Raw genomic sequence first — 13,248 nt, 5'->3', positions numbered from 1 at the left:
ATAAAACAAAACAGAGTTTCCCATTTTAGAGGTCTCTACCTTCCCTCCATTGATTTCTATTTGAAATCATTCCTTCCCACATTTTGGCTCATTCCTTCTCCAGTACAAATATGTAATAAATGATTTAATGTGTAGAGTCTGGATTCTTCTGAAGTGTTTTGTTATGTAATCAGACATAAGCATAATTCTTTGTTCACCTCCTATGTTTTTTAACCTTTGCTCTCTTTTAGACCACTTCATCTACTTTCATGGCTATAAACACTTCCTACCTGAGGATTCTTCCCATGTTTGTATCTTTATCTTAAATCTAATTTCAGAGTTAAACTTCTACAGCAAGCTCTTCCCTTGTCATCTGATGACTCAAAAGCACCTCAAATTTCAAACATCCAGAGGGGAACTTTTGATTTCTCTTAACAACCTGTTCTTTTACAACTTCCCCCTCATTATCCATCCAGCAATTTGTGTGGGAGCTGGGAATTAGCCTTGAATTTTCCATCTTCCTCATTTCCGGTATCAGTCCTGATGGTCCTGTTACTAAAATATGCTCCAAATTCCCCCACTTGGTTCCATATCTGTTACCAACACCCTTACCCTAGTCATCACTGTGGCCAAACAACTGTTGTGTTGGGGGTCTATGCAGAATTCTCTTTTCCTTTCCTCACACACCTCTGTGAATTAAAACATGTGATGTGTGGCTAGAGAAACAGCTCAACAGATGAAGCACTTGCCACCCAAGCATGCACATCTTTGTTTGGTTCTTCAGAACCCACATAAATGCCAAGTGGTACTCAGATGGTAATGACAAAGGGTGGGAGTAGAAGCAAGCTGACTAGATCCAGGTTCAGTAAGACACAATGTTCCATTAAAGAAAGTGAAGAGTGATTAAAGAAGACATCTAATATGAACATATTATTTTTATTGAAACAAGTACAAATTGAAAATTGTGGACAAGAGGGATGAGTATTCCAAAGCATTCTAACAGGAAGACTAATTGTAACAAAACAATTAGTTTATCAGAAATAATGTGAACTTCTTAGAACAGGTGGTAAAGGGTAGATACTGGGCTTTAAATCAAATCTAAGCTTCAGGCTCTGGATATGGAGAGTGCGCCATCTTGGCAGTCTTCTTGCCATCCTCTTCCCTCTGTTAGTGCTGCTCCACCCAGGCATCCCCGACCCAGGGCTGTGCTCTTCCCCTGCACAGGACACCCTGATTCCCATCACCTCCCCCAGGCCCCTGTTTAAATATGTGCCTAGAAAGGTTTTCTTCTGCTCTAATTCCTGCCTCACCACTAGTAATTTCTTTCAAAACAGCACTCTCTATCACCTTCAAAATACTTAAAAAACAAAAGAAAAAACAAAACCAAACTATAGTTATTTTATTACATGTGAATTGTTTAATTTCGCTGTCTTTCTTTCTGAGGTAAAAGCTCCATGAGGCAGGAATATTGACTACTCTGTTTACCTTACAGCCCCCAAGCCTGGCACTGCTGTTCCCACAGGAAATAAGTAGGAAGACAGCCATTGTCTTATCCTTTACTGCAATCTTGTCTATTGCTCTTCATTCACTTCTGTCCCCATTGTCTACTCCAAGCAAACATTTAAAAGACGTTTTCCATTTTTTTTTACTCTACCACAGTTACCTTTAAGTTAGGAAGGGATAGAATTGATAGCATCTCATTAATCTTGGAGTATATGACTTGGCTTCTTTATAACAAAAGGTCAATCCCTCGGTGAGTTTATATAATGAAAACACACTTCTCTTACTCTGTATCTCATTCACCTCAACAGGTGATTCACATATAGTCACTCAGGGACACAGAAGATGGACAGATGTCTCACTACCTGACAGGTGCACAGTGGCTCATAGAAAGTACGAGAGAATGAAAATTTTGCATCCATTGTCCTTAATCCAGGAGTAGCTCATTTTATTGGTAAGAACTGGTGGTCTGATCCAAACTTACTGTGGGGAATCTGCAAATAAAAACCCCAGAAGCATTCCATTCTCAGTCTTACCTGTTACTCCATCCAAATGGTCTGATTTAAAAACATAGACTTTCTCAGAATTCCTTGTGTTTTCCTGGGAATGAGTGTGTGTATACATACTGTTCCGCTTAAATACACAGCACCAGTGCATAATGCAATTCAATTTAGAATGTTTTTAGAGACATGAGTAGTTAATGTATATTATACATAAAGAAAATCTTGAAAAATCATGTTTTGTGACATGTTATATATCAGTTGGTAGAAAAACTAAAAATAAAAGAATGAAAAGATTTTTTAGTCATAAAAGTAAATATTATCTCAAGTACAATTTGTTCCTTCAAATTGACAAGAACTTGCAGTTAGGAGCTCACAAAAGAAAAATTACACTGGATCCCTATTGCTTTTTACATCAAGACCAGTAAATACCAATGTCACCCATCAGTTCATACCTTGTCTATTCTTTCGGAAACAAGTCTTTAATTGGTATAGATGTGGCAGAGCACTAGCAACAAAAATATAAAAAAACAATGTGACCTCTAAACGTAAGGAATGACACACAACATGGAAAGACATACAGCAGTTAAGGAAGGCATGATCCTTACCATTGAAACTCTCATGAACACAGTAGAAGTGAAGGAGAGAGTTCAGGAAGCTTTTATTGACACTTAACTTTTGCTTATAACCTGAGAGTCCCGGTTGGCATGGGGAAGCAAGATGTTGGAAAACCAGTATAGATTACTGGGCCGAGTTCCCAAATGGGTTTGTACTCAATTATATTGCATATCAACAAATATCTCACCACTATATGTTCAATCAGGCCTCAATCCTAAAATGTTTTGGCAGCTGAAAGATGAGGAAGCCAATTAAATCTAGATGGAACATTGAAGATAAATTGAAGTATATAGTGTGTAAAAAAAAAAAAAAAAAAGGTCATGGGCAAACAAGAGTATGATCTATTTCAAACAAATGCAAAGCAAGGAAGGAGCCATGCTATAAGACTTGCACATTGATAGCAAGAAGGTAGAAATTCCAACTCACAGAAAAGCTAGCAATCTTTATCAAAATGTTCATTTGACTCAGCAATTTGCTTTCTAAGAATCTATCCTCAAAGTGCCTCTAGCGTAAGCATGAAAGGACATTACGTACGAGACTATTGATTGCAGGACTATTTTCAAAGCCAAATATAGAAAATTACCTACCATTTAATTAACAGAGAGGAGCTGAATAAAGCATGAGCTATGCATTGTAGACTCTAAAGCAATAAATGAAATTAAGGCAATTTTATCTAGTAAAGAATATCTACAGCATAGATTTAAGTAAAAAAAAAAAAAAAAAAAAAAAAAACCTAAGTAAGTAAAAGTGAGTTTTGTATAACACTATGTGCGTAGGGGAGACATTGGTGTTTAGTTTGGGCATGTAAAATTATCATTATTAGATTTAAAAGCTGTCAAAGTTTGGTACTTTCATGTAATTATCCCTAATTTTTATGTACTAACCTATATTTTCAGAAGGACATGTTTAACAGTTTCAAATCACATATTTGAGAAAGAATTATATACATGTCAGACTTGCCCAAGAGAGTTCTGATTTCTTTTCTTCTCATGTTGTAATTATTGAGGGCTTTTGTCACTCTGAGAAGGGTCCTCTTGGGGACCCATGTCAAATGGTCATATGCTGTGAGAGAAAAAAGGACTGAAAAACAGGTGTATTGGTTACTTTATCCACTGTTGATATAAAATAACAGACAAAAGTAACAGAAGGGAAGAAAGATTGATTTTATCTCATGGCTTCAGAGGGTTGAACCCATCTTGACCAACCATCAGTGTAGTGGCTGATCACATTATGGTGACTACCAAGAAGCAGAGAAGAACTAAGCAGGGGCAGGCTCCAATCTTCAGTGGCCACTGAGAAGTGGTCCTACTTCCTCTCCAGTTAGATACTACATTGTAAACATCCTCCAACTTCCCAAAACTGAATGACCACATGTTCAAACAAGAGAACCTATGAGGTACATTGCAGAGTCCACTCATAACAACAGATGGTAACTGGATTCATAGCATAGCAAAGAGCACAGAGAAAGGTTTAACTTTTTTCTTTAGCTGATTGGTTGACAAATTTTTCCATGTATATAAAATATCCTGACCACCTTAATCCCTCTCCCCTTTTCTTGTCCTGATGCCACCCCACCCCTACTCCTAGCCATCCCCATTCCTTTCTTTTCTTTCCTTTTTGTGCTAGGCATTTCGTGACCCACTGGGGTTAACCGGGGCCACTCTTTTGCTCACGGGTATAAACCTCCCTAAAGAAGCATACATAAATTACCAGTGACTATATCCCTGAAGACAATAACTTTCTGACCTCCATCAGCATAGACTGCTACTAGTGCCCCTGGATGAGGCAGGACTTCTATGACTGAATGTTTACTGGCTTAGTCTTATGCAAGTCCTATGCAGGCAACTTCTGGTTGTTTGTAACTTCATAATTGCTATAGTCATGTCAAGAACACTTGGCCACATTTCATAGCCCTGTGCCCTAAACTAATTCCTATATTCTTTATACTCTGTAATGTTCTCTGAGCTTTAAAAGGGGATAGTTTGGGTACTTCATTTAATGCTCAGCATTCAACAACAATCACTTGTTCTCCGTAACTTAACCAGCCAGGAGTCCGCATGAACTGTGATTTAATGTTAAGATTCTGGGATCAAGGCTGAGGACTGCATTAGTCTATGGATAGAACTACAAATATTTAAGAGGCAACTTGGTAACATGTTCACTTAGCAAAACAAGAACAGAAGGTTCACTCCTAGTGCCTTTGTGACCTTCCCAGCCATGGGTCCTTAACCAGGTCCACAGTACCAGGCATGAGATACTCCTAAGGGACAGGTCTCAGATCCGATCATAGATCAGTTGGTTACCTCTCATGACAATCATGCGGCTGTTTTATCAGTAAGTGCCTTGCCTGGCCAGATTGGGTATTTAAGTAATTTAAGTAATTCCTAAAACCCAAAAGTGAAAACATGTAAGTCAAAATGTATTTTCATCAGTGAATAGTTACAAAAAATATTTAGGATAACATTAACCTTCAGTTATTTGAGTCTAGTGCTCTATTGAAGGCAAAAGAAAAACATACAACTATTTTAAACTGTTTTTATGAACAGTTCTATTGGCATCGTTTGTGTTATTCTGAGATAGTATTTTAATAACATAGAATAAATCAATAAACAGTTATATTTGGATGGTTAAAAGAGTTAGGATTCTGCTGGGCATGAGACTCATGCCTTTAATTCCAGTACTTAGGAGGCAGAGGTGGTATGATCTCAGAGTTTGAGGCCAGCCTGATCTGCATTGTCAGCTTCAGGACAGCCAGGACCACATTGAGAGACGCTCTCATTTTAAAAAAAAATCAAAATCAAATGAAAAACAAAACAAAACAAAAAAAAAAAAAAAACAAAAAACTTTAAGATTCTTAGAATGAGATAAATATATAAAAATGCAGGGTGGGCAAGTTATACATATGTTTAATATTTTTAGATTTGAATTTAAGTATTTATGTGAATTTAAAATGTATTATTTCTTAGACACAAAGTAACAAGAAAATCTATTTCTTATCTGACCAAAGAACAAGTTTAGGAATGAGAACAGATTCAATAGCTACTTGTACTCACAGTGTCGGTACTGTGTACACTAATATTAGTTCTTTCTAAACAGAGATTGAGATACTTGGAGAAACAGAGCCTCCAAATCCAGAATAGAAAGTGTTCAAGATAAGTGTGGAATCTACTGTCACAGAAAGCAAAGTCTGAGACTACTAACATCCAGTGCAAAAAGGATCCATGAGGTTCTTACTGGCCCAAAGTTGGGGTAAACCTGGCATTTACCTGTTCATTCAATTAAAAATCTCAGGGTACACAATTATGTTGCAACCAGGTATTATATAACTCCCGGGAAGGGACACAGCACTTCTTTTAAAGTAGTTTCATAATGCATTAAAGAACAGGAACTATGTAAAGGACTTTGAAGAGTGAAATTAGCAAAATCCAGACCACAGGAAATTCTATATACAAACTGACCTGGTTTCTTCAACAAGCAATAAGATGCAAGGGAATTGGGAAAGGCATAGAATCCAGAGGTTCGAAGAGGTCTATGAGTCATAAACCATGGCATTTTGTGAGCTTAGCTCTCAATTTAAGCAACAAAAATGCAAAAGAATAAAGGATGCTATTTATAAGATAATAGAGATTGTGAGTACTAAATGTTGATATATAGTCATTGAATTTTTAAATATGTGATATTTTGGTTACTTTATGAAAGACCCATAAGCAGTTTCTTTTGAAAAACAAAACAACAACAACAACAACAACAAAAACAATATTCTAGATAACCTCCTTCCTGTAGTTGTCTACAGGAAATGGCTGCTTTCCTTATTGCTTTGCAGAGACCCTGCTTCCCTGACCCAAGGTTTTCCCCAACCAACACCATCACATGGAATATTCAGCAGAGTCTCTCCATAACCTTCTTCATGGTTCTGTTACTACAGGATACCAAACATGATGAGTGGGGCAAAAACCAAACAAAGCCTTGTAATATTTTATTGGCAACGTCAGCAGAAAGAAGAAGCCACTTTTCTTCTTTTCTTAAATAAATAAATGTATTTACTTAGTTTTACTTACTTCACATCCTTACCACAGTTTCCCCTCCCTTCTGTCCTCCAAGTCCCTGCCCCCACACTCTCTGTCCCACTACCCATGTCCACTCCTTTTCTATGAACTGACCATAGCAGTTGTTAGGGCTACAATATCACCTTGCAAACTCTGATGCTTCCAATTATCAGAAAGTAGTTGGACCAGATTGCCAACTGCAATATAAGAAAATCAGTTTGCATACCAGATTGGTGTGGAAGTAACAAGGGGGAAGTTGGAACAGGTGTTGAGAAACTAAGTTTAGTGATGTAATAAGAATGGAATCCATGTTAACGATAGAGTCAGGAGAAACAGATGGGAGGAGAGTTGAGAAGTGAGCATTGCTGTGTACCAAGAGCAGGAATCATAACCAGGAGAAATAAACTCACCAGTTACCTGCTTGTTACTGGGGAAAACTCCCATAAGCAACAGTTTCTTGAGGATTTTATCAAAAATTATCATTTAGAGCCTTATTCAATAATCGTCAAAGACTATGAGTTCTGGGCAGCCAGGACATTTTCTATGGTTTACTTAGACACAATTACACATTTTTCATTGTGTGTATCGACAATAGAAAAGCTTCACGTATTACATCACAGCGTTAAGGAAAAGATTGAGTGAATAGACTAAGAAAACAGGACTCCTTAAAGGGTGTCTGGAAAGCAGCAATGGCTTATCGAACTATTGCAGTTTGTGTTTACAAGTTGTCACATATGCTGTCATTTCTGAGTTCTCTGGGCCTCTAAACTCATTTTTCCTTACAGTCTCCACTGAAATGACTTGTGTATATGCCAGCAGTCTTGGGAGAATGACCAGAGACCACAAAGAACCCCAAGATTCTTTTACAGAATTAATGAGATTAAAATATTTACATATTTGTCCAGACCACTCTTGCTGTCTTTAAAATATTCAGCAGAATTTTCTATGACCTGAGATAAAACAATTACTTTTACGATTCATAGAATATGTACTTGTGTTTTACTGTGTGTTAGTTTATTTTTACTTTTCCTTTCTAATGTGGCTTTTAAAAATCAACAAGTTATAACTCAACTACCAAAAGATCTTTTAAGTATTCGATGTTGTTTACTAGTGTAAAGGAGTCTAAAATTGTTGATGAGAAAGTACTTCTGTTAGTCACCATCCTTCTTGCCTCTTGCCCTTCATAAATGCCTCTCTGACCCCTGCCTGTTTTTAATTTCTCTGATGAGTTCATCCTAAAGGTAAATCTGATTATATTGAATCTCTGTTTAAAATCTTTTACATCCCATAACCTGTAAGTCTGAGACATAGAACGACACTGTGGAATGAGCAAGGAAGCCTCTATTTTCACCTCGGTTTCCTTACAAATTCCACACCTGTCAAAACCTGCAAGTGTCTCTGGAAAATTTCAACCAACTTCCATCCCTCTCTCTTTCTCTCCCTCCCTCCCTTCTTGCCTGCATTTTATCCAAGATGTGATAGCTAATCTTGTGTTAACTTGACTAGGTCTGGAATCTATTAAAGGTGAAGCCACTTTGCACTTATGTGTGAGATTTTTTCTTGAACAGCTTATTTGAAATGGTAAGGCCTATCCTGAATGTGAATGGCAACTTCTGGAGGCAGCTCAGATGTAAGGGGGATAGAAGAAAGACAGTTTTGCCTTATGCCTGCTTATCTTCACTCTTGCTAGCAAGTTCATCTTTTCTGTTGCTGCCACTGCTATATTCCTTCACTGATATTATAATGAATAAGATTCTTCAGGCCTCCAATGTTGGCTGAAGGCCAGCAGATCTATAGGAAACCTTTAGGTTTTCAGTAATAAACTAGTGAGATATTCAACCTTGTGTACTGAGCAGATTTCAGATTCTCACCTCTCTTGTATGAGACAACCTCTGTTAGACTACCCAGACTACATTGCATAAGCCAACCTAATAAGGTCCCTTAAAGCATACATTGGTTTTGTTCCTTTGGAAAATGCTGACTAATGTTCTAAACATGCCATTGTCACTAGAAAATGCTCTGTTTTTCATGCACATGGTCACCTGACAGACAGGGGTTGATGAGCAAAAATGATAACGTGAGACTTCAGGTCAAATGGTTCAATGAAGACAGCTTCTTTCCTGTCTCTTCCCTTCTCATCTGTAGGCTCTGTCAACTTTGCCATATGGGGGAGAACAGGATGTCTGTGGTCTATTCTTTTACATGGAAAAAATAAGCTCCAGTCTGGAGTTGGTTCTGACCAAGCAAATAAGAATCTGTGCTTCTTCATAGCTAAATGTCTGCATGACCTGAATCTCTACAGGACAATGTCATCACACTGTCATGTCCCAATGCTGAGATGTCACTAGCCTCTGTCTGCTTTGAGAAATCTTCATTTTGTCCTTTATTTTTTCATTTACTATTTATAAGCACATAGACACTATGCATAGATATTTAGACAACATTCAATATCTCCATCACTATTATGGGATTCAAAAGTGAAGAAAATGGTATCTTAATAATCAGACATAGTACACATGATGGGAGAATCCAGAGGGTCAAGAGCTGAGAGCCCATCACAGACATTTTGGGTCTGTGTACAAGGTCCAAGACTTGAAGTGGCAGAACGTCAGATTTACTGAAAGAAAATAGGTAAGAAGAAAATTGAACACTAGTCGCTTATTCAATATGAACATGGAATTAGGGCTAGAGAGAGGACAATGTTTAAGTGCCACTAAAGTACCATAAACACATCTTACATTAAACCCAGGCCATTTCAGAATCTTGGGTGAGACTGAGTGTAAAAGTGGGAGGTGAATTGAATATCCAGATAAGAAGAAATGCTTCTGCAGTAACAGAAGATAACTGTGTGATGGTGGATATCTGCATTTCACATTTATACTGAGAATAATCAAAATTTTTATTATTTTTAAGGTGAACCATATAAAGTTTAAGTTTTGTGGCTTAAACATGCCATGGCTTTAGATTTTTCATATATTCACATGGTACGCCTATCATCTTACCACTTCCTAATATTTCAGTTTTATAAGGATTAATTTAATAATGTATTTATTTAAAAACTGGAATGGGGGCTTTGTTTTTCCTTGATGCAAAATGCTTTAATCATTTGACTGTAGCGATGGTAAATTGTCATTTCACACATTCATTCTATTTTGGCTTCTTAGTAAAACAGTTACTTTCCAAAGAGATGAAATTAGTAAGCTCATTCTTCCTCACACCACTACATACTATGATTGTTGTTTCCTCTATGCAAGAGCATAATTACTGATTATGTTTTGGGACAGGAAAATGAAATGTACTTGCATGTTGAATGGAAAAAAAGTTTATCAGAGTTAGAGACCCATGGACCTTTAAGAAAGTGAGAAGAGTAAAGGCCAGGAGAGCCGCTTTTCACAAGCCTGGATATGCAAAGACTGTAGGGAAAGTACCTCTAAGAATCTCAGAAATCTTAGGCTTTAAAGTCCCTCGCACTCCTAAAGGAGTCCATCTACTAACTTCTAAAGTCTGTGTTATGCTGGAGAAGTGTAGTTCTTCCCTTCCTCCTTTCACAGCTCATAAGTGCCACTCATCAGTGCATCAAACTAGAACTCTGCTGGCAAGAGGATCCATGTGATGGACTCACAGGCTTTATACCATCTGAAGTACCACTGGAAGCCTAAGGACGCTTAAGCCCACAATTACCTTCTTCCCATAGATTAGACTGTGAAAGGCCCATTGAGTAGAAGACAGTTTAAAAGCTAGAGGATTTCAGTGACCAACAAACTGGGTTGTTTGTTTTGAACTGAAGCTCAATTTTAGAAAAAGTAAAGTTTCAGAACTTCTAAATTTGAGAGTTTTCTAGCTGGTTCTAACTATTGTCTTAAAAATGACAGAGGGAGGGAGTCTGCTGACATAACTGTGCTAGTCCCGTCCCCTCTCAGGGAAGAGGTAAGTGTGGGCCTGTCTCAGGGATAGCCAGGATCTCCTGGCCTGGGGGCTGCAGACAAATAAACGGAGGAGTAGATACCAGGAAATAATCATATTGAAGGCTGACATCAATAAAGTAGAAACTAGGAAAACAAAACAAGAATCAATGTAACAAAGAGTTGGTTCTTCAAGAAAATCAACAAGATGGACAAACCTTTATCCAAACTTACCAAAAGACAAAGAGAGAACATTCAAATTAGCATAATCAGAAATGAAAATGGAGACATAATAATGGACACTGAGAAAATCCAGAAAATTTTTAGGTCATACTTTGAAAACCTGTACTCCACAAAATACAAAGTAAATGGATAATTTTCTGGATAGGTATCATTTATCAAAATTAAATCAAGAACAGATAAGCAATTTAAATAGACCTATACCCCTAATGAAATAGAAGCAGTCGTCAAAAGTCTCCCAACCAAAAAAAAGCCCAGGGCCAGATGGTTTCAGTGCAGAATTCTACCAGAAATTCAAAGAACAGCAAACACCAATACTCTTTAAAGTGTTCCACACAATAGAAACAGAAGAGTCATTGCCAAACTCTTTTTTACAAGGCTAAAATTACCTTGGAACCCAAGCCACACAATCACACAACTAAGAAAGAGAACTACAGACCAATATCCTTCATGAACATTGATGCAAAAGTACTCAATAAAATACTGGAATATTGAATCCAAGAACATATCAGAGAAATCATCCACCATGACCAAGTAGGCTTCACCTCTGTGACTCAGGGATGTTTCAACATACAAAATTATATCTATATAATCCACCATATAAACAAACTGAAAAAGAAAAACCACATGTTCATCTTACAGGACATTGAAAAAGCTTTTGACAAAAGCCAAAACCCCTTCATGATAAAGCTCTTGGAAAGATCAGAGATAACAAGATCATACCTAAACATAATAAAAGCAATGTACAGTAAACCAACAGCCAACATCAAACTAAATGGAGAGAAACACAATGTGATTCCTCTAAAATCAGGAACAAGACAAGGCTGTCCACTCTCTTCATATCACTTTAATATTGTACTTGAAGTTCTAGCTAAAGCAGTAAGACAACAAAAGGGAACTAAGGAGATACAAATTGAAAAGGACGAAGTAAAACATCCCAAATATTGTGTATAAATGTTTGTTTTCATTTAATTGGACTGTTATATAAAATTAAATAAAATTAAAAAAAAAAAAAAACAACTTCTGGAGGCATCACCATCCCTGACTTCAAGCTCTGTTTTAGAGCTATGTCCTGGAGATCTGCTTGGTATTGGCACAAAAAAATAGACATGTAGACCAATGGAATCAAATTGAAAAAAATTGAAAACCCTGATATTAACCCGCACACCTAAAAACACCTGATTTTTGACAAAGAAGCTAAAATTTTACAGTGGGGAAAAAGAAAGCATCTTCAACAAATGGTGTGCTGGCATAACTGAGTGCTGATGTGCAAACGGCTGCAGATAGATCCATATCTATTGCCATGCACAAAATTTAAGTCCAAATGGATCAAAGACCTCAGCATAAATCCAGCCACACTGAATATATTAGTAGAGAAAGTGGGAGGTGCCCTTGAAAAAATTGATACAGGAGACTGCTTCCTGAACAGAACACCAGTAGCACAGACACTGAGATCAACAATAAACAAATGGGACCTCCTGAAATTGAAAAGCTTCTGTAAGGCAAAGGACACAGTTAACAAGACAAAATGGCAGCCCATATGTGGAAAAAGATCTTCAACAACCCACATCTGATAGAGGGCTGATCTCCAAAATATACAAAGAACTCAAGAAGCTAGTCACCAAAACACCAGATAATCCAATTAAAAAGTCAGGTACAGAACTGAATAGAGAATTCTCAATAGAGGAATCTAAAATAGCTGAAAGAACCTTAAGAAAGTGCTCAACATCCTTAGCTATCAGACAAATGCAAATCAAGGCAACTCTGTGATGCCATCTTACTCCTGTCAGAATGGCTAAAATCAAAACACCAATGACAGTTTATGTTGGAGAGGATTTGGACAAAGGAGAACACTTTTCCACTGCTGGTGGGAGTGCATGTACAGCCACTTTGAAAATCAGTATGGTGGTTCCTCAGGAAAATGGGAATCAGTCTGGTAATTCCACTCTTAGGCATATACTCAAAAACACACATTCATGCAACAAGCACATCTGTTCAACTATGTTCATAGCAATGTTATTTGTAATAGCCAAAACCTGGAAGCAACCTAAATGCCCCTCAACTGAAGAAGGAGAAAATGTGGTACTACTCAGCAGCGGGGGGGGGGGGGGGAGAAATCTTGAAATTCGAAGGTTAATGCATGGAATTAGAAGGATCCAGTGAGTGAGGTAACCCAGGCACAAAAAGACAAACATGGTATGTACTCACTCTTATATGGGTTTTCAGACATAGAGCAAAGGATTGCCAGCCTACAGTCCACACTGCCAGAAAAGCTAAGAAACAAGGAGAACCCTAAGAGAGACAGACATGGTCCCCTGGAGAAGGGGAAAGAGATAAGATCTCCTGAGTCAGAAAAAAGAGGTGAGAAAGAGGGGAGAGGAGGACATGAAGGAGCAGGAAGATTTTGTTGGGGGAAGAATAGAGAAGAGCAAGAAAAGAGATACCATAACAGAGGGAGCCATT

The sequence above is a fragment of the Phodopus roborovskii genome, unplaced genomic scaffold (genome assembly GCF_943737965.1).
Source record: "Phodopus roborovskii unplaced genomic scaffold, PHOROB, whole genome shotgun sequence".
Classification (NCBI taxonomy): domain Eukaryota; kingdom Metazoa; phylum Chordata; class Mammalia; order Rodentia; family Cricetidae; genus Phodopus; species Phodopus roborovskii.
The sequence above is the reverse complement of the archived record's forward strand: the minus strand, read 5'-3'. Positions refer to the sequence as shown.